Source organism: Panthera pardus, unplaced genomic scaffold (assembly GCF_024362965.1).
Source record: "Panthera pardus isolate Hobbes unplaced genomic scaffold, ASM2436296v1 HiC_scaffold_12, whole genome shotgun sequence".
Lineage (NCBI taxonomy): Eukaryota > Metazoa > Chordata > Mammalia > Carnivora > Felidae > Panthera > Panthera pardus.
Window position 1 is genome coordinate 30,017,736 of NW_026526677.1, and position 23,490 is coordinate 30,041,225.

A 23,490-nucleotide genomic window follows, 5' to 3' on the forward strand; every position below is an offset into this window, starting at 1 on the left:
ACAAAGAAACAGAAACCAAAGGGATACGTGCAACCTGACGTTTATAGCAGCATTCTCTACAATAGCCAAATTATGGGATATAGCAGAATATTACTAACCCATGAAAAAGAATGAAATCTTGCCATTTGCAATGACATGGGTGGAGCTAGAGAGTATTTTCTAAGTGAAATAAGTCGGGGAAAGACAAATACCATCTGATTTCATTCATATGTGTAATTAAAGAAAAAAGACAAATGATCATAGGGGGGAAAAGAGAGAGAGAGACAAACCAAGAAACAGACTCTTAACTGTAGAGAACAAACTGATGGTTATCAAAGGGGAGATAGGTGGTGGATGGATTAAATAGGTGATGAGGATTAAGGAGTGCACTTGTGATGACCACTGGGTGATGTATGAAAGTGTTTTATCGCTATACTGTTGAATCTAATATTATACTGTGTGTTAGCTAACTGGAATTTAAATAAAAACTTAAAAAACTAAAACTATGTGATCAGTCTTAGGAACTTTATGAAACATTCATGTTTACTTATTCAATGTAGTGAAGGTAAGTCTTATATAATGGTTATAATCACCAATTAATCAGTTTTTATATTATGAAAACTATGCAGATTTTATAGAAACTAAAGTGACAGTAAAGTTAATTGCGGAATTGTTGCTTCATTAAAGTCATCAGAAATTAATGATTAATGGAAATAAATTTCACTATTTTGCTATGACCATCAAGTGCAGAATTGTTTGGAGTTATTACCAAGGCACATGGCAAAAATAAGCTAAGTGTGTATCATGTTGAACCATAAGAAACACGAGATACAGACTTCACAGAGGATCATTTCATCTATATAGCTAATCCCCGATCTTTTTGGTGAAAGGGGTATCATGAATACTTTGTATTTTAGAACCAAGATAGATTTCCCCTCCCCTACAATTCATTTATCAAGCTGCCTGGTATCTCCTATTAAAAGAGAAGAGGAAATTCCTTTCTGACCTTGCAAATGATCATTTTCTTTCTTGAAGCATGAGATTTGATTGCCCTTGCAATCTGGGCTCACACTTACTGCCTGCATTGTGAATAACAGTTCCTTTCTCAGTCATAGTGTTTGACTCTATGACCTCCCACAGAAATGAATTCCAAACACAGACCTTGCATTGGAAAATGGAGATGAGAGTTCTTTGATACTAGAATGGTGAAAGTATTGAGCTAGGAGCATCCTGTTCTGAATTCTCTATAAATGCAAATCTATCTGGGTCAGAGAGGAGACACCCAAATAGTTTTGGGAAACATTTGCCCTATGAAATTGTACTTAAAAATTGCAAGGTGGAACTTTTTGTCTCTATGTTGATTAGAGGAAATGGAGAATATTTTGCCAGTAAATGTGGCTGGAGGAAAGCAGCCATTTTGGTAAATTATTAATTCAGATTTGTTTTCAGAATATGTAATATTGTGGGTGGAACAAGGGGAAAATTGACCTTTGCTTTATTAATTCTTTGGTAAACATATTTGTACAGTGCTTTGTAGTTTATGATGTGATTTTTCTGGGTTGAAGTTATCTCATTGATTTTCTTTTTTTTTTTAATGTAATTTATTGTCAAATTGGTTTCCATACAACACCCAGTGCTCATCCCAACAAGTGCCCTCCTCAATGCCCATCACCCACTTTCCCCTCTCCTCAACCCCCCATCAACCTTCAGTCCGTTCTCAGTACCCAGGAGTCTCTTATGGTTTGCTTCCTCCCTCTCTGTAACTTTTTTTTCCCCCTTCTCCTCCATGGTCTTCTGTTAAGTTTCCCAAGATCCACATATGAGTGAAAACATATGATATCTGTCTTTCTCTGACTGACTTATTTCACTTAGCATAATACCCTCCAAGTTCTTAATCTTTGAGGTAGGTAAGGATTATTGTTATTGGTACAAATCCCCAGTAATTGTGAAAATAGTACTGGAAAGGGGGAGGCACTTGGGTGTCTCAGTCAGTTGAGCATATGACTCTTGATTTCAGCTCAGGTCATGATCCCAGGGTTGTAGGATGGAGCCCCAAGTTGGGCTCTGCTCTGAGTGTGGAGGCTGCTTGGGATTCTCTCTCTCTCTCTCTCTCTCTCTCTCTCTCTCTCTCTCTCTGCTCTCTCACTCTCTCTCTCCCCCCGCTTCCCTCCCTCTGCCCCTCTACCTGCCCCTCTCTCTCAAATAAAAAACAAAAAGAATATTGGAAAGGAGTATATAAAATATACAGGTAAGCAACTATTTTGGAATATTCTCAGACACTTTGGAAGTTCACGGGGCGCCTGGGGGGCTCAGTCTGTTGAGTGTCCGACCTTGGCTCAGGTCATGATCTTGCGGTCTGTGAGTTCGAGCCCCACATCGGACTCTGTGTTGACAGCTCAGAGCTTGGAGTCTGCTTTGGATTCTGTGTTTCCCTCCCTACCTGCCCCTCCCCTGCTCATGCTCTGTCTCTCTCTGTCAAAAAAATAAATAAACATTAAAAAATTAAAAAAAGAAACTTTGGAAGTTCTTATTTACATATACAATAGCCCCCTCTTATCTGTGGGGGATACTTTCCAAGACCCCTAGTGGTTTGCCACAGATAATACAGAACTCTATATACTATGTTTTTTCCTATAAGCATATACCTATGATAGAGCTTTATTTATAAATTAGGCATAATAAGAGACTAACAACAGTAACTATAAGAAAATAGAACCACTAAAGTAATATACTGTAATAAAAAAGTTATGTGAACATGGTCTCTCTCAAAATATCTTATTGTGTTCTACTCATCCTTTTCTTCTTGTGCTGATGTGAGATAATAAAATGCCTACATGATGAGGTGAAGTCAGGTGAATGCTGTAGGCACAGTGACATAGCATTAGGCTACTATTGACCCTCTGAGACTACATCAGGAGGATCATCTGCTTCCAGGTGGTGGTTGACCTGGGGTAACTGAAACCTTGGAAAATGAAACCGCAGATAAGGGGGACTACTGTGAATGGAATGCTCACTACCAATCAAACTTAACGACTTTTTTTAGGCATCCAAAGGAGTTTTACCACATTTTGGACAAATTGACATTGCTAATCTTATTTCAGTCAGCGTGCATTTTGGATAGGAAAAACTGACACTTCAAAACATTTATCATTAACTTTTCATCATTTCATGTTTTTTTCTTATCTAATTTGTGTGAATTTGAAATGCTCTACTGCACTCCTTTAAGATATTTTAAAAAATAAAAATGAGCATTTTTTTTCTTATTAAAATATGTTTCACCACTTTTTTGTGGTGAAGTATATAACCTAAAATTTCCCATTTTAATCTAAGCATACATTCTGTGGCATTAAATGCATTCACATTGTTGTGAAAACATTATTACCATGCATCCAGAATTTTTACATCTTTCCAAATTGAAATTCTGTATCCATTAAGCATTAACTCTCTCTCCATCTCCCTCTTCCTTAGCCTCTGGCAGCCACCATTCTATTTCTGTCTCCATGAATGTAACTGCTCTAGGTACCTCATGTAAGTGGAATCATAACGGTATTTGTCCCTTTGTGCATGGCTGAATTCACTTGTCATCATGTTTTCAAGTTTCATTCGGGGTGTAGCATATGGCACAATTGCTTTCCTCTAGGGCTAAACAATATTCCACTGCATGTGTGGACCACAGTTTGTTTATTCATTCTTCTGTTGATGGACATTTGGGTTGCTTCCACCTGTTGGCTATTGTGGTTATGCCTACTTTTAATTAAAGATTTTTGTTATTCAAAATACTATTGAAGAACCTCAGTGAGTAAACTTGTGATAAGATGGTTGAAAATATGGATGTGATTATTTCCATAATTATTTTTATTATCATTCATTATCATTCCTTTGACATGCTCAAGGTATTTTATTTGTAAATATTTATTGCCTTCACTTGAAAGTCTTATAATTTATCGAGTCCCTATCTATACTATAGTTTAAATGCTGAAAAGATAGACCAGGCATAAATGTGAAGGAGGTCATGGCCAGATTTAGTATGCAAATGTAAATTATTTGACCTGTGAGTGTGTATAAAATTTGTAAAAATTAGTTACAAGCACCTATAAATGATGAGTTTTTACACTAAATTCTGCATTTTTGATTCCTCAGAAAATCTGGAACAGCTAGCAATGTATTGGATCACCCTTCCATATGACAACATTTTGTGGAGCTTAGTGGCAGTTGCAACTTTTAGACAAAATTCATACTCTTCAGTGGAACATAGATTCTGTATGATCCACTTTTTTCAGTTATGTATTCTTAGGCTCTAACACAGACCTGTCTTCTAGATCTGTGTGCACTTGACATATGAGTAGTCCAAACTCAGGCATGCTGTGTGAAATTCACACAGGAATTCAAAGAGTCAGCATGAAAAAAATATGACAAAGTATCTTATCAATAATTTTGGTATTGACTATAATTTTAAATGGCAGTATTTTGGTTAAATAAATTACTAAACTATCTTTAACCTGTTTATTTTTACCTGTTCTTTAAATGTAGCTACTAGATAATTTAAGATTATATAATGAACCTCACATTAAATTTTTGACAGTGCTGCTCTTGATGTTTATGGTTTAATAGAGGGGTTCTAAGCTCTGTAGCCCGTAGGCTAAATCTGACTGGTCACCGTTTTTGGTATGATCCACAAGTGAAGAATGATTTCCACAAATGAATATTTGCTATCTGTTTGATTGTAGCGAACACTAGTTTTGAACCCCAATTAAGTGAAATGTTATTCTCCCCAAAGAATTTCACTTTTCCCAGTAGTAAACCTATATTATAAAATATTGTACACAATTATTATTATATTTTGAAATTTATAAAAAATATATGGAAATTTATTTATTTTTCTTGTTATTTAAATTCTGATGTTTTAGCCTTGATTTTGCCTCTTAGTGTGCAATACCTAAAGTATTTACTATGTCTTTTTAGAGAAAAAGTTTATTAACTGCTGGTCCAATAGGGAACTGATGCAGGCACTTTTGGAAGGAATGGAAATGCTTTAGATTCTGAGAGACAAGAGTTCTAATCTTACTCAATGATCTGATGTCTGAGTCTTAGTTTTCTCATCTATAAAATGACTGTAGCAATTCCTTTCTGGATCATTTTGAAAAGTAAGTAAGATGCTCTATGAGATGTTTTGTGGAAATGGTGGTTCTTGCATTTTCTCTGCCTATGATGCTCTTCCTTATCAACCTGACTCAGTTACTTCTTGCCTGTTTTTAGCCTAATAACATGTCAGAGGAACATTTCCTTCTCTTGCCTGAGCCTAGGTTGGCTGTCCCCAGAAATCCCATACTTCTACTTGCTGCTGTGTATCACATGTCTGTCTCTGCTTTCTAAGATTTTAAGCTCTATGTCGGAAGTGTCTCACAAAGCCACTATATCCTAGGACTGACACATAATAAGAATTCAGTACATATTTTTTGGATCATGATGCAAAATGCTGTACACATGACACATACAAAACTCAGGAAGATTCAGGAGGAGAATTCTTTTTTCCACAGAGATTTCACAGTTTGTGTCTGGAGATTTGGGTCATGTTTTGGAACAAATAGTTTAAACATACTTTACTCTGTAATAGTTGGATTTTCTCAATCATCTTTATTAAATGCTTAGCACAGTGCCTGGCACATGATAAGCCCTCAATACATTTTTTCTTCTCTAATGATGGATGATGATGATGATGGTGAATATTGAATATCAAAATTATCCAATTATCTAGGTGCTAGATAAAGTTTAGAAGTCCAAAATTCTGGAAAACAGGTAGGAATCCATTTTAGGGTAAATAAATCAATTGTCCCAACATCCAAATTCAAACCACTGTTCAAGACTAAAATCTTAGCTTTATTTTTTTAATGAGCAAGATTTGAAATACAGGACAGTTAAAAACTTAGAACCCAGGTCAAGTTCTGAAAACCAAAATGAATTTTTAACATATCTTGAATTTACATGTTAGGTGCAGATTTATACAATAAATGTCTATTTGCCTAAAAAAAAAAAACTTTGGTAGGAATGACAACTGAGAGTTGTGGCTCCTATTCAGAACGTAAGACAACACCAGGGGAGGAAAAGCATGTCATAAAGTCCGCATTAGGCTTTGACACAGGAATGGACATTAGGCTCTAGAGAGGGTAGAACTGATAATAAAATTCAGCCCCAAGGTTCCCTTTTCCACCCTTTCCTAACCTTGTAATGAAGGTCATCCAATATATAATTTTAAAAGGCCAGATGTAGATGAATTAAGATGCCACCAGAAGATGGAGTCATTATTCTCCTTAATATTATGTATATATTGAACCACACTTCAGATATTTCTGTAATTTCTTTTGAGAATTCTGTAATTTCCCAAGTCTTCAGTTCTGTTCAGTTTAACCAGTATTTGTCAAGTATCTACTATGTGCCAAGCAAAAGAGATACAGAGACGGATATAGACTCAGAGCCTACTTCAGAGGACCTCGTAGTCTGGTGGAAGAAATGACTGTAAGAGATACCTATTCACTGCATAAATGCTATGATAGCACCCTGCACAGTTACTGTAGAAGCATGGCAAGGGTATCAGAGATGGGCTCCTATGCCTAGGACTGAAAATAAACCACAGCAGTCCTCCTGGATGAAGTAAACCAGAGCAGACTTTGTGTGTGAGTGATTGAATGAGGGTGTGTATGTGTGGTACAACCCAGATTTATGGCAATCTACTATTTATTTACCCTTTTATCTTTCCCGACCCAGAGCAAAACTTAGGGTTATAACACAGTAATTATGGTGGTGATTCCCAGTGTTGAGGGAGAAGACTCAGAATGGGATGAGGGGATGTAAAGAATGGATTTTGAGATTCTTTCAGAATTTCAGGGTGCAGGGGCACTGATGAGTATCATAATGTGGAAATTTCTGTGGCATAGCATAAGGGCAGATCAGAGTTGTGATGGGGATGGAGATGCGGCAAGTGAGGAGGAAGAAGCCAGATGAGACCGTGATAAGGAACTTGAGTTTTTATCCTGTAAGCAGTAGGGAATCATTAAGCGGATAGTGACATGGTCAGATTTTTGCCTTAAGTTAGAGCTTAAAAAAAGAGGTAAAACCAAAATGTAGGTATGTATGTTTTTTCTTATTCAAGATTTTAAGTTTTTGATCAAGTATTGAGAAAATATCCAATTTTTAGGTCTGCATTCCTATATGGCAACAATATGCTAGAGATCAATACCAGCTGATACATTGTATGAGAACTAGAGGATCTTTTTTTCCTCAGTGACCACACATTAAAGTTCATGGAAGGATTCTGTCTCAATTTTGGTCACTCCTAAATAAATCCAGGTATTTTTCTGTGTTTAGTCAGGACTGAGCCAATTGTCCCACTCCCTAGTGGCAGAGTTTGCCATGATTTTTATCTCTTAACTAGAACCAAATGGAATGGGAAAAGGATCAATAACCTCAAGGACGACTTAGGCTAAAGAGTGGAGAGTCTTGGCCCATTTCCTGGTATAGTGGAAAGACAGTAACCAAAACAAATGTGTGAGCTGATGTGCTAGTGTTGTGAATAGACTCCTCCAGCAACACAAAATGGATGACCAATTGCCTCAGGAAAGGCAACCTGAAGAGGGGTTAGAGAAGACTCTATCAAGCAGAGAAATAGAGGAAGAGAATTTTCCTGAAACAGTCCTAAAGGTCATTTGTTATCTCAGCCTAATTATTTCACTCTCAAGCATGTCCTGGTTTGGACAGTAGATCACACAGTCACCTGTGTGACATATAGAGCAAGTATGGGGAAGACATCTCACCTTCCAGCAGAATCGTTGTCCACTTTTTTTGAAACACAGCTACTCTTTATCTCTCAGCTTGACTTGCAGTTGGAGGTGGCCATGTGACTAAGTTCTCTTCAATGAAATGGCAGCAAAAGTGATGTGTTCCCAGGAGCAAAAGGGCTAAGGAAGTATGCAAATAAAAAGACACTGTGCTCCTTACTCTAGCCCAAACTTCTTGTTTGAAAAATTTTTAAAAGGTTGGATGAAATTTTTTTTATGTTTATTTATTTGTGAGAGAGAGAAAGAACATGAGTGGGGGAGGGGCAGAGAGAGAGGGAGACACAGAATCCGAAGCAGGCTACAGGTTCTGAGCTGTCAGCACTGAGCCTGACGAAGAGCTCAAACTCACGAGCTGTGAGATCGTGACCTGAGCCGAAGTCGGGTGTTTAACTGACTGAGCCACCCAGGTGTCCCAAGTTGGGTGAAATTTTAATACCTGTAAGTACTAGGTAGTTATAGATCTCCTTAAGATGTTTTTTATAGAACATTTGAAAGCATTGCCATGCAACAAAAAGCAAGCTGCCAAATAATATGGCAGTGATACCATTTCTATAAACATAAAATCCATATATAATTTATATGTACTTATATTTCTATATGTGTACATAGGAAGAGATCTAACCTATAAAATCTAAAACTGTTAATACTATTCATTAATTATTATATCAATTGTGTTAGAATGCACAAATAGATATTTTAAGATTGGAAAAATAACATTGGGTATTAATTTTGATAATTCTAGAGATGAAGTGAAAGTTAGGAATTACACAAGTGACTTCAATATGTTTCACTAATGATTTCTGACATTTGATAGATTTTAAACCAGTTTCTTTTTTTGTGCAAACCTCGAAAATAAATTCTCCTAAAGTCTCCAAATGTAATTTATTTTCTTATTAATGTTATAAAAAATCAGTTCATGTTAATAGAATTCTGATTTTTTAACCTTGTGCTTTCATAATCATATGCTTTAATATGGAGGAAAAATGTGCCAATTTGTCTGTTACGATCTAGCTGTTTCCTTCATTTATTAATCATATTTTCTGATGTACCCAAGACATAATTAAAAACCATGGGCACAGGGGGCAGACATGCCTGGATTTGAATCATAGTTCTTCAATTTTCTTTGCTTTGTGTTCAAGAGCAAGTTACTTAACCTCTTTCAGCATCATTTACATAACTTCCTGAAGTGCTTTTGAGGGTTAAATGCTACAATGTGTCTGCAGTGCCCAGAATAGTGGGACAGAGTAGACAATAAGATGCCCACTCTTATCTCTTACCCTGCCTTTGCTTTCATCTCAGTTCACTTTTAAGAAGCAGTAAATATAATTTAATGCAGTTATTAAATAAGAATTCATAAACCTTCCATTGCCCTATCCATTTGTACCACCCATTCTCTCAAAACAGTTTAGTAGGCTGTTGGCAATTTTAAAAGCAAAGAAGCTAATATTATTTGATCTTCTGTTTTGTCTCTTTTTGTAAATTATTGTTTTCCTTTGAATTATATTTTATCTATTAAGATTGAGATATGGGGCACCTGGGTGGCTCAGTCAGTTGAGTGTCCAACTTTGGGTCAGGTCACAATCTCACATTTGTGGGTTCCAACCTGGCATCTGCTGACAGCTCAGAGCCTGGAGTCTGCTTCGGATTCTGTGTCTCCCTCTCTCTCTGCCTCTCCCCTGCTTGCGTTCTGTCTCTCTCTCTCAAAAAATAAAACATTAAAAATTTTGTAAGATGTATTTATTTTTTTAATAAATATTTTTTAAAAATTTTTTATTGCTTATTCATTTTTGACACAGACACAGAGAGTGAGCAGAAGGGGGACAGAAAGAAAGAGAGGGAGACACAGAATGTGAAGCAAGCTCCAGGCTCTTCGGGGCTCAAACTCACAAATTGTGAGATCATGACCTTGATGTCAGGCACTTGACTGAGCCATCCCGGTGCCCCTTAAAGTTTTAGACAAAATGAAAAAAATGGAAATTAAGTTGGGGCAAATGTGGAAGGAGAGCAGATTTTTAAAATAAGTAGTAAATCAGATATATTGGTCAGTATCAAAGAAGCAATATTAGAAAGAGCCTGTTTTTTATTACAAGATTCATGCAAGTGTATGTATTAATAATACAGAAAATTTAGTGTATAGAAATAAGCTGATGTAAATAGGAAAAAAGAGTGTTATACCAACCATAATCTCACTATTCTGAGTAGCTATTTTCAACGGTTTGGTGTATGCCCTTTTTTATACCGATATATATATTTAAAATCTTACTTACTTTTTGAGACTTGCTATTTTGCAGTTAATACATTGTTACCACTTTCCATTATAAAATATTCCTTAGCATTATTTTATTTAAACATTTTTTAAATGTTTATTTATTTTTGAGAGAGACAGAGCACGAGCATGAGCAGGGGAGGGGCAGGGAGAGAGACAGACACAGAATCCTAAGCAGGATCCAGGCTCCGATCTGCCAGCACAGAGCCCAACACGGGGCTGGAACCCATGAACTGTGAGATCATGACCTGAGCCTAAGTTGGACGCTTAACCAACTGAGCCACCCAGGCGCCCCTCCATCCATCATAAATGGATGATTATATTCTAGTTTATAGGTTTTTTTTTTTTACTAATCCCCTTAATTTTGAACATTTACATATTATATGTTCTCTTTACTGTTGCAAACATCGTTTTATCATTGTTTCAGTCAATTTTTGGGTGTATGTCCATAATTATTTCCTATTGAAAAATTTCTAGAATTGGAAATTTTGGATCAAAGCTTGTGCACATTTTATTTTTTATTTATTTATTTTTTTTAATGTTTATTTATTTTTGAGACAGAGAGAGACAGAGCATGAATGGGGGAGGGGCAGAGAGAGAGGGAGACACAGAATCGGAAGCAGGCTCCAGGCTCTGAGCCATCAGCCCAGAGCCCGTCGCGGGGCTCGAACTCGCGGACTGCGAGATCGTGACCTGAGCTGAAGTCGGACGCTTAACCGACTGAGCCACCCAGGCGCCCCTGCTTGTGCACATTTTAAAGATTTGATATACGTTGCCAAATTTGCCTCTAAATGCTGTAGCATTTGTGTCTTCACCAGCAATACATGAAAGTATCATTTTCCCTGTATTCATTAATCCTTAAATTCACTAATCCTTATCATTAGAAATCTTTTTGATCATTGTTTTAGGTTCAATTATTTTATTAGTTGTAATATTGAACTTTTTTATGCATTTATTCTTTTGCCATTTGTATTTTTTTCTTTTATAAATTGTGTGTTCATTTTCTTTGCTCCTAGTATCTTTGGTGTTTATCTTTTCCTTAATAATTTTTTTAATCTACCTGACATGGATGGACCTAGAGGGTATTATGCTAAGTGAATTAAGGTCAGACTGAGAAAGACAAATGCAATATGATTCCACTCATGAATGGAATCTAAAAAATGAGTAAACAAACTAAAAGCAGAATTAGAACTATAAATGCAGCGAACAAACTAAACTGATGGTTGCCAGAGGGGAGAGGGGTCAGGGTTTGGGCAAGATGGGTGAAGCTGATGGGAGATACAAGCCTCCACTTGTGGAATGAGTAAGTCATGGGAATAAAAAGCAGAGCATAAAGAATACAGTCAATACTGTAATAGAGATATAATGGGACAGATGGTAGCTGTGCTTGTGGTGAACATAGCATCATATATAAACTTGTAAAATCACTAAATAAAAAAAGCAACAGTAAATAATTTTTAGTGTACCTCAAAGTGCTTTTATTAGGGGTATTGACTTATTGTCACATTGCAAATATTTTCTCAGTGTATTGTTGCTTTTCAATTTTATTAAATCTACTTTTCGAGGTACATAAGTTCAGGACTTTAATTAAATTTACCCATATTAGACTTGGAGAGATATTTTCCTTTCAGACTTTACAAATCAGAAATTATCTTCTAGTACTCTTATTAAATTTAAATTTTGAAGTCACCAAAAGCGTGTAAAGTAAAAAGCGGATTTGACGTATTTTCTGAAGTTTTAGTCAGTTGTCCATGCCGGTGCTGCCTATTTAACAATCCACCCTTTCCTTGTTGATTTGAAATTCAGACCACAGTCCTTTATCTGATTACCCTGGGGCCAGATATATTTTGGATTTTAGAAAAGTAATGTAGTACATTGACCATATGTTATGTCACAACCTCAGTGAGGTATGAAACAGTTCCATGGAATGAATGAATCACTTTAATATTTTCACAGCGAAACATTCACATTAAGTGGGAGAAGTAGAGTTTATAAATCAGTCCTTGCTGCTTTTGCTGCCTGATGAGTTCCGAAAACAATCCAGTTTTCAGAGAATGTTGGATTTTGGAGTTGTGGCTAAGAGACAGTGGACTTACATTGCATTTAATGTGTAATAAAGCCCTAAGTATACACATTGTGTCTGTTTTGATCTGTTTTTTTAGTTCCGTCTTATGCTACACACTGTGATATAGTACTATAATGATTTTAATATACATTTTAATATTAGTCTTACTGTTTCTTCTTTTTTCCCCAGAAATGTCTTGGTCATTATTTTTTTAGATGTATTACAGAATATCTTTTTCAAGGTACAAAGAAATTACATCGGAGAATTGTAGATTAATTTGGGAGAAGCACAGCAAGTAGGGTTGAGCTATGTTGGTGACTGAGAGTTATGCTACCTCTATCTGGGTACTGTCTATTGTAAACTCTTAGAGGTCCATCCTCAACTCTCAAGACCAGTTTGAGAAGTGTTGGTCTCTTGTCACATTTCCAGAAGTATATTTGGCTGGATACCCCTGAGGTGCTCTTATGGTTATCAATAATATCTATTAGCATCTTAAGGGCTCTTAGGTACTATTCTATAAAGAAACACACTTATCTTGATTAAACCTAGTGTTTAAGAAAATTACTTGACTGGAAAATCCCTATTTCATAACACTGAACAAATCGCTTAGGAAATAGTTGTCTAATGAAAAATAAAAGCATTCTGAATCTGAGGATTCTTATTCATCACTAAATCCGTCATAGGTATTTATTGAATGTCTGCTGTCTGCCCATTATAGTTGAATGTACTGAAGATATGAAAACATTTTATCCTTGCCACGGGGACAGACAGGCACCAGGAAAAACTATTAGGGACTGCTGAACTGCAATTCTTACTGCCCTCTGAAGGTACAGAGGCATCTCATTGATATTCATATCACAGAACCAATATAGTGCATTGATTATATCAACATTGGAATTTAGTAAATATACTAGATAAAAGAGTGAAATAAAGGGGGGGTAGCACGATCTGTAGTATATGGTAGTATATTTTAGCTCATATATGCATAGAGAGAGAGGACGAAGCCAGAATGGACTTCATAGACAAAGATGGACCAAAGCTGGTCCGCAAAGGATTGATGAAGATAGATTTTCTCCACCACTGCAGGCAATAATGATTGGAAATATGCTTCTTGGAGATGTAAAGTGCATCACACTGAGTCTAACCCATATGCAGACAGTTTTCTGTAAGGATAGTGGCCTATCTGGCTTATCCTCTTTGGGCCTCAGAATCCTAACTACAGTTTGCAAAGAATTTTCTGATTCAGATAGTCACTTTAGTGAGTGACAGAAAATGGGGTTTATTGCTTGGTGTAAAGAAATGAAATGTTCTAGTGTTGGAAACAGTGCAGGACTAGAGTAACTGAAGTGACAGGGTAAGCAGACACAATACAGAAGTGGCCTGCCACACTTTCTTGTCACCTGAACTCTCAAGTTTATTTGGAGAATTCATAAACAACTAAAATGGTTCCTTTGCTACCCTTGATTGGCCTACCCAATTTGGTTGGTGCCAGTTTATCAATTTCCTCCCCAAATGTACAGTCTGACTGTTTTATTTCTATCCTGTGTCTTATAAATCCTGTTTTCGCTTTTGTTCCTTGTCTCAGTCTAACAACAGACTCTCTCATATGTGTGTACACAATTTGTGTGCAAAATGACTACCTGACTTTCAGTTATTTTCTGACATTGATGCTTTCTTCCTGAGCTCTTGCCCATTGGATCATTGGGGGGACGGGAATAACTGAATGTTTGATTCAGTTTAAGGCTTAGTCTGATTTGATCATTTAAATAGCTTTTTTTAGGTCATTGTTTCTCTCAGATAGACTCTTTCCTTCAGGTATATGGACCAAGGGATTGTGTGACTTTCATATCCTCAAGGCATTGGGGAAAGGGACCCCTGGCTTCTAGCCGGACCATTGGAATGTATATACATTGTCATGGCAGCTGCTTGCCAGTGGAAGGATATCCCTTGTTCAGTTAGTTGCTGGATGCTTTTCTGGTCTGCAACATGTGAACTTATAGGCCCATTCTTTAGGCTCAGGCTCTTTTTTAGGGTGGTGCTTTGTAGATGATCCACCCTAAACTTGACTTCCTCTGGTATTAGAGAACCCCACCCCAAGGTCTGACTGACACCTAATTGGCCTTGGCTTGAGTGGTCTGTGGTGCTACTCTCACTATAGAGCCATATTTCCCTCACTATGCCCATAGTCTATAGCAAACTTCTCAGCTTACTTCCAAGTAGCTACTTCCAAGTCCTAAGACACATAGGAACCAAGGCTTGTTCAGGTAAGCTAAACCTCAGGTCTCCCTCTGGCAGCCTATACCATGTCATCTTGTCGATGTGACTATGTCCTAGTGCTATAGGACAGCTCCCTCCCTGTGTCCATACTGAGGGGAAGGAAGCAGAAGACCCTTTGGTCCCAGAATTGTTTCCATTGATCTGATACTTTTCTTCCTCCTCAAGTAACACCCTATAGAAGGGGGACTTAATACTTAATTTTTCTGGCTATTTTATACTTTCTTCTCTTTCTGAGACTTCTTCCTACATTTTCTCTAGGACAGAAGGAAATGGCATACTCCAATTTTTTTTTCTACATTGTATCTTCCTTATTCTTAATTCTAGCAAACCTTTAACAGCAGTCAGTCATTATTCTTAATTTATAAGGGACATTTATGGGCTGAGTCTTCTAAGTTTAGCTTTTTATATGCTGAGAGGAGTTAAGGGTTTTCTTGAGAGGCAGATCATCTCTAAACGCAATGGTCTGGTTTTCAAGGATATTGTTTCGTTGCACAATTTTGTCATACATGTCAGAACTGATATTATTGTGAAAAATCCTAAGAACATCTAGGGTAGTTGGGGCAGTTTTGTACTTGGAAAGACAAAAAAAAAGTGTGTTGATAATTTTTAAACCATTACCCCTGTTACATTACCCATTATAATACAGTAAGGACTGTATTTTTTTAAAGTTTATTTATTTTGAGAGAGCGCACACACACACACACACACACACACACACACACACAAGCAAGCAGAGGAAGGGCAGAGAGACTGGGGAGATGGAGTCCTAAACAGTCCCCAGAATGGTCATCTCAGAGTCCCACACGGGGCTTAATCCTGCCAACTGCGAGATCATGACCTGAGCCAAAACCAAGAATCATATGCTTAACGGACTGAGCCACCCCAGGTGCCCTTATAATACCCGAAGGACTTTAAACTTGGCATATTATTAAGACATTTGAATTGAATACCTTGAATTGCAAGAAACAGAGACTCCTTCAGATCTCCTAAAGTAATGGGGCATTTATGATGAGGACATACATAATATATCTGATAGGGTTTGTGGGTTTTTTTTTTTTAATGTTTATTTTTGAGACAGAGAGAGACAGAACACGAACGGGGGAGGGGCAGAGAGAGAGGGAGAAACAGAATCAGAAGCAGGCTCCAGGCTCTGAGCCATCGGCCCAGAGCCCGACGCGGGGCTTGACCTCACGGACCGCGAGATCGTGACCTGAGCTGAAGTCGGACGCTTAACCGACTGAGCCAGCCACCCAGGCGCCCCAGGGTTTGTGGGTTTCAATCAGTGGGATCTGTCTCGGGATAGCTTAGGCAAAAATAATTTAATGGGATGGCAGGTGGTTGTAAATGAAATTTAAAGAAAGACCAAAGAAAGGGGCTGTAGAAAAACCAGAATAGCTCCAGACATCCAGATCTAAGAATGTCTCTTTAAGGTGCTGTTAATGCGCCAGATTCTCTCCAACTGTTGATGTCTCTCTGTGGTTCCCTTCTTAACACTGTATCTCTTGAAGAAAGAAGCTGATTGGTGTAGGAAGAGGTCATGGACCCACCAAAACTGGATAGCATGGTCCCTCCAAAATTGCATGCAGTAGTAGAAGAAATGGAGTAGAGACAGTTTGAGAGGATGAGCTGAGTTCACTTTAGGTCATGTGGCATTCCAGTTGTGACAGATGTCTGGGCGAAAGTTTATAATCTGGCATGTGAGTCAGGGCTAACTCAGTGCCACTTTTCCCATGGAAAGTGAAAGGGCTAAAATTTGCTTATAACTAATTTAAAAAAAAACAGAAAAGAAAAGAGATTTTTAAAACAGTTTATTTAAAAAAAAATTTTTTTTAAATGGTTATTTGTTTTTGAAGGAGAGAGAGACAGAGCATGAGCCGGGGGAAGGAAAGAGAGAGAGGGAGACTCAGAATCCAAAGCAGGCTCAAGGCTCTGAGCTGACAACTCAGAGCCTGAGGGTGGTGGTGGTTTAAACTCACAAACCGTGAGATCATGACCTGAGCATAAGACAGATGCTTCACCAACTGAGCCACCCGAGCGTCCCAAAACAGTTTGTTTCTTTAATTAAATGTTAAATAAATTGTAGGTAAAGTATTATATAGAATAGAATTGTCTTTTGCATCCTTTTAGACAAAATGTTTAAAAAACCTTTTAAAGTGTTACTGTTTTAAAATGGTGGTGATGTTTTTGTTTGCTGGTTTTTAAGTATACAAAGATTTCTTTTGTAAGTGCTCCCTTAAAACAAACTGTCCTCAAGAAGATACAGGCTATGGTAAAAGCAGCTTTTTTTTCCCCAGAGAATTAGCAAGGACAGGAGAGGAATCCCTGGCTGTAGAAGGCCTGGGCTGTATAAACCTCACTATTGCCCTGTGTCTCAGAACTAACCTGTGGCAGAGCCTGAATTCACAGCCAGTTTTGAACTAAGGGTTCTGCTTCTTCCCCAAGTCTGGAAGTGGCACTCTTGAATTTCTTTACAGAAGGGACTTAAGTGAGACAACCTGGCTGGAAGTGGAGGCCAGGTCAGGATTTAGTTAAGGGATGTCTAAGACTGGAACTGAGGTAAGAGTATACAGCTTGAGAAGATGAGGCTGAACCAAGGCAAAGCTAAGAACTGAATGATATAAAGTTGTCACTATACCATCATCACAACACTAGCATTTTACATATAAACTCCACTGTATAATTCAGTTTAGAAATAGATTATGTGTGGGATCACACCAGCCATCTTTGTTCTTGTTCCCCAGTATGAAAGCTTCCTTCCAGTCAGACCATTGCCTTAGGCTGACTCGCTTGGATCAGCTTTGCCCTTCTCTGTCTTCCTTCAAGACTCAGCTTGTATTCTCTCCTCTCCCTCCTGAGGCCATGTCAAGTCACTTCACTAACTGTATTTAGAACAAATTTTATCATGTAACTAATTACTAATTAGCAACATTAATTAATATTTACTAATAACATTGTCCTATATTATTACTTATTTTCCTAGCTAGATACTACCCATTGTTTCTGCCTTTCCATCTCCACCTTAAATAATATTTTTGACCTTTGTACTTGTAGATTGTGTTGTTTATACCTCCGTTTGACAATTAATTATGATCTACATCATGCATACATCATTTCTCACTTCCTATTGTTTTCATTGTCTCCTCAATTGTATCTCACTTTGCTATTAACCAAGTTGTATGTGGCAAATGTCTAGCACAGTTGTTGCATGTGGAAGCATATTATATTATTTAATGCTGTGGCTTTCTAAATTGTGAGGTGAAATGAGATCAGTTGCATTCAGCCATAGACTCCCAGCACTTTCTTTACCTACATTTCCAACTTTATCTAATTAAGAGCTAAGCTTTTGTTTAAAGATTTTAGAGACCATCTCCCCTGGCCCCAAATGAAGACCATTTATTAAACAGATCTACATGTATTTTTTGTTTGCTCAATCTAATTGCAAATCCTGAATCCTCGTCTGCTGCTTCTTCGCAGTTCCTAGTTTGATTTTAAATAAATTAGTTGGTTTTTAATAAATACTAAGATGAAATAAATAAGACTATGATAATATTTATATCTTATGAATTTTACATTCAGTTCAATTCTAAAGGGTATTTAATTTTTAAGTAAAAAAAATAGTTCAAATTTCCTTAACTTATCACAAGTGTTGAACACATAAAATCATGCCTTAGAGAAGTTCACCCACATGCGCGCGCGCGCGCGCACACACACACACACACACACACACACACACACACTTTGAGAGTTCCAAGAATAACCCTGAATATTAATGGCCCAAACAGATAGTGTTCATTTGACATGTTGACTTGTTCACCAGATCAATTTTGTACTTTGAACTTTTCAAACCATTGCCTATATTTTGGCTTCATCTTTGTTGACAGGTAGGAAACCAAAAACATCAGCCTGATTCACTTTAAAATGGCATAGACTCATTATCATTTTGCTTCTTGAGCAAATATTTTTGTGTGTATGGACACTCTGTATCAATTCCATTAAGGCATTTTCAGATACAAATGATTTAGGTTGACAAAATTCAGTTTTTCCTGGACATCCATGATACCAAATAGTGGCTTCCCCCACACTCCTAGCAGCCACCCTCCTGTTCCCATACATAAATGGCAGCCAGCAATGGCTGGAAACAAAGGACTCTCTCCCAGTCTCTGAATACAGTGACATTCATTCTGAGAGAAGCAGGGGCAGCTTTTTGAAAGCCGACTTCTTCAGCTCGACAATAACACACAATGAGTTATTGACTTGTTTATATACGGAGCTCTTTTCAGTAACTAACTCTGACTCCCACAGTCTGGACAAATGATTGATTTCGTGGTTAGAAAAAGAGAAAGCTCTTGCGCTAAACTCTGTAGTGCAAACTACTTCTTCCCCATTTGTTCCTTAAATGAATAGGACCTTATTAAAATGCACTTTCCAAAAAAATACCTGCAGCTGGCCTTTATAACCATGTTTTGTATATATAAATAAGTAATTTGTCCCAGTCTTTTGTATATTAACAGACCATTGGGAAACTTGTCAATATATATGAACGCTGATTGTCCTGTGGTTTATGCTAAACTGTATTTCCTATATTGATCTGCATGTAAAATATGGATCAAATAATTTATTATTAAATCAATTTACCAGCCAAAAAGTTAGATTTTTGATAGAAAGATAGATCCCGTTTTTGTGTTGTGTTACATTGATTTATTAAGGACATTATACACAACGCATATCATCTACTTCACAATTGAATCACTAGCTGTTCTGAATACAGAGAAAAGTACGTGCAGAACTGTAGTTCAGAGTGCTGAGAGTATGGTTGGGCTCTTTGGTTAGCACCTATCTAGAGTGTTAATATGTAGTTAAGTAGACAGATCATACCAGCTTGTTTGATTACTGTGCCTTTTTAAAAGGTATTAATAATTGGACTCCAGAGTTTATTTAAAGTTATTTTCTACTATAAAATATATTTTATTTGATCTTACTGTCATGTTGAAACTTTTACACAGTTAAAACTTTTTAATCTTTATGGTTTTTATAAAGTACATCTTTAAAATATTTGGGGGAGAAGTTAAAAAAAAAACAAGAAAAGCCGTGTACTGTTAATGACACACACAAAAGATCACTGCTGCTTTGTCTGTATTTCTCCAGAAGGAGGTCTTGAATCTGTTGTCCTCTCTAGGATGCCCATAGTTGAGCTTCCTGAACCAGCAAATGTTTGAAGAATTCCTCAAATTAAGAGCACTTTTTATTATAGTCACAACAGGCTATATATGTTATATAGAACTATATATTACCAAATTATGACCCTTTAGGGCTTTAGAGAAAATATAATGCCTGCTACCTTAGCATTAATAGTTTTATATAAAATAGATATAGTCAGAAAGGTAAAAGTCATTGGGGATCATTTCATTGACACCTGTTGCTTCAGGTATAGTTCTGCGGACTTTTTTCTTAATTCCTGAACAGGCTAAGGTAAACTTACTTCTTTTTAATCTTATTTCTCTAACCAGAGGATTTTTTTGAAGCATTTTCTGTTCAGTTTTATTTGACAGAGACATTATGTTTCTTGTTTTTTTCCACTTCTGCTACTGTCTTTCACTAGTCTCTTGATTGTTCTAGTATGGTTACCATTAATATTAATGAGACCAACTTTAACCTAATTTTGGACAGCTAATATTTGTTACATATTTTTAAAATCTTAGCAACAACACCTGACAAAAATGGTAAATTAAACCTTTCTATTTAGCTTTAGATTTTGATGTACACAATGAATATTTAAGGGTGTTTTCTTACATTTAAAAAGGGTAAGATACAGTTAGAACAAAGTCTTTCTCACTGCCTTATTTGGTAGAGACTTGGTTTTTCATAGTTACATACAAATTTTAGCCATCATTCTGTTTATTTTTTTATTGAGGTATAATTGACATATAACATTATATTAGTTTCAGGTGTACAACAAAATGATTTGATATTTGTATATATTGCAGAATTACCACAATAAGTTTAGTTAACATCTGTCACCATATAATGTTATAATTTTTTTGTGTATATAATGAGAATTTTTAAGATTTACTCTCTAAGCAATTTTCAAATATGCAATATAGTATTATTAACTATAGTTCTCATGCTATACATTACATCCCCATGACTTATTTATTGTAGAGCTGGAAATGTGTACCATTTGACCCTCTTTACTTGTTTCACCCACCTTCCACACCTTCCCCTGGCAATCAGCAATCTGTTCTATCTATGAGCTCAATATTTTTTTTGGAGGGGGGTGAATATTAAACATATAAATAAGATCATATGGTATTTGTCTTTCTCTGACTTATTTCACTTAGGACAATATCCTTTTTTTTATTTTTAATTTGAAGTTTCTACCCACTTTACATATGAAAAATTAGCCTCAGAAATATATAACCCATTGACAAAAATTATTTTGTACATTTTAGATGAGAACAGTAAATCAAAAGCATGCGATTTTGTCATAATGAAGAAACAAGATCTTCTCCTCCAAAGTGACAGGAGAGAAAAATCCTGTGATTGTTGTCATGACATGGGTCTTGAAGAAAAGATGTTATTAGCACTGCATATTATTTTGGAAAAAAATTTTTTAAGTTTCTATTTATTTATTTTAAGAGAAAGAGAGAGACAGCATGAGCAGGGGAGGGGCAGAGAGAGGGAGAGAAATTCCAAAAAGGCTCCTCACGGTCAGCGCAGAGCCTGATGCGGGGCTCGAACTCATGAACCATGAGATCATGACCTGAGCCAAAATCAGGAGCCAGATGACTGAGCTGAGCCACCCAGGCACCCCAGCACTGCATATTACTTATACCTTATGGGGAAAATGCACTCTCTGAATTTGACTTTTTACTTTCAATAATTTTCTCTAGATGATTGTATTAAAATCTCTTTTGGAATGGCTGGTCTGTTTCCAGAAAAGGCCCATGTGTGTATCTTTATATTTTGTTAACTATTCATTTCTCAATATCTTACTGGATTCTCTATTTGGTATGCATATGATGTTTTCCAATAATGTTGATAGGTTTAGTCCTCAGCTTATGTAGATTGGTATAGTGCTTCTTCAGAAGTTGAATATTAGAATGGAGGTGATTTTTCCAACTGTGGTGCTTTCGAAGGTAAAAAAATTCCCACCTTTTAAAGAGTTATGTGGAAGCAGTTCTAAATGTCACGCCTCTGGGAAACCTCATTAAAATCTGACTTACTGCTGGGGCACCAAAGAGTTTAGTAGCTCTGTTTTTGTTGTGTTTTGCTTTCCTGCAAAAAAAGATCTGCTCTCAATGTTTGTGCATTTGGAAATTAAATTTGTAAGAAATGGATGAGCTTGGTGAATATTTCCCAGTCCTTCTTCTTCACCCATCTCTCCCTGAGATGAGAATCCCCCCATTAAGAAATAGCCATAGAGACTTGACACAACTATATTGTGCCACCACTTACACACAGGCTTCCATGAGGTAGATATTTGACTTTTTTTAATATTATGTTTTTATATTACTTCAGTACAGGAAAAAATATTCTTTGGGGAAAGTGATCCTAAGAATAATTTCACATAATGATTTTTTTTCCAGTTTAATTGACATGTAATTGACTTAGAGCACTGTATAAGTTTAAGGTATACAGCATAATGACTTGACTTTCATATATATTGTGAAATGATTACCACAAGAAGTTTAGTTAACATCCATCATCCTATTAGGCGCGCACACACACACACACACACACACACACAAAACACCGTGTTTTTTCCTTGTGATGAGAACTCTTAGGATCTACTCTTTTAACAACTTTCAGATATACCATTCAGCATTGTTAACTGTAGTCATCATGTTGTATATTACATGATGATTATTTTGTAACAAACTTGTTTTTAGCTGTTCTCAATCTAGGACAGGGATCAGCAAATGTTGCCTGCTGAGCAAATTCAGCCTGCCACTTTTTGTCTGTTTTTTAAGTTTTACTGAGGCATAGCTACATTCATTCCCTTATGTGTTGTCTATTTCATGCTACAAAGGCAGAATTGAGCAATTGCAACAGAGACTGTATGCCCTACTGCCCAAGCCTAAAGTATTTAGTCTCTGGCCCTTTACAGACATGTTTGTCAACTCCTTGTCTAGGGTGATCATCAAAATCACCTAAGGATTCCTGGGCTTTTCCCCTCTACCAGGACAGAATCTAGGATATACTGAGCTATATTACCTGTCATTGGATGAAGAGTTCACAGTTTTGATACTATTCTTGTAGCATATATCCATAACTAGATTGAGGAAACTGTATTATTGATTCCCACCCCGTTTTATCTCAAGTATATGGGTTTTGAAGCAAGGTATGGATTAAAGATTCATGTTAACTCAAACATTATTTTCCAAGTATACAATTGAGAAACACGAATTAAAGCAATAACATTAACAAAACAAGCAAAACAAAACAAAAGCATGGCCATTATTCATTCTTAGTCCTCAACAAAGAGATACAACATGGCAAGTCCCTTTCTTGAGAGTTGTTAAATATTCCAATTCACAAGTTTTTGTATTAGGCTGTTTCTTTCTTTCTATTAATACCAGTTTGCTGAGTGAATATTATTGTGTTAGTTCAGCTTTTTCCTTTCATTGAAAATAGCTTCTGTTTCAATGGGGATTATTTATAAAGAAATACAGAATGGACACATTCACCTTTTATAACATATGGGTTAGCAGCAATAGTAGACCTTTATCTGCCTTTGTAAGTGGATCAGGTTGTAGGTAACTGTTCAGGTATTTAAGATACACTATTTTTTGTCATGAAATACTATAAGTCATTTTGAACTGTTCTAGAGTGTTTGAATTGATGTTTGCTTTTGGTTTATGTTCCTGAATTTTTATTCTGATCTAACAGCAGCCAATTTATTCCCTACTGGCAATGAAAAATTGTAATAGGAAACTATCAGCCTAATAAAAAAATTGCTATGCTCATTTTGATAAAATACTTTTAAAAAGTATTCATCAAATGTCTGCAATTAAGGATTCTCTCCCAAATCATATTTTAGTAAACTTAAAAACAATAAAAATGGAAGTGAA

The 23,490-nt window shown here is 36.5% G+C and overlaps 1 protein-coding gene across 2 annotated transcripts in view; it reads left to right on the plus strand.

Annotated features, from left to right (window-relative positions):
* Positions 1 to 23,490, plus strand: part of DCDC1 (doublecortin domain containing 1) — a 485,161-nt gene that overhangs the window by 200,858 nt on the left and 260,813 nt on the right. The window lies entirely within an intron of this gene.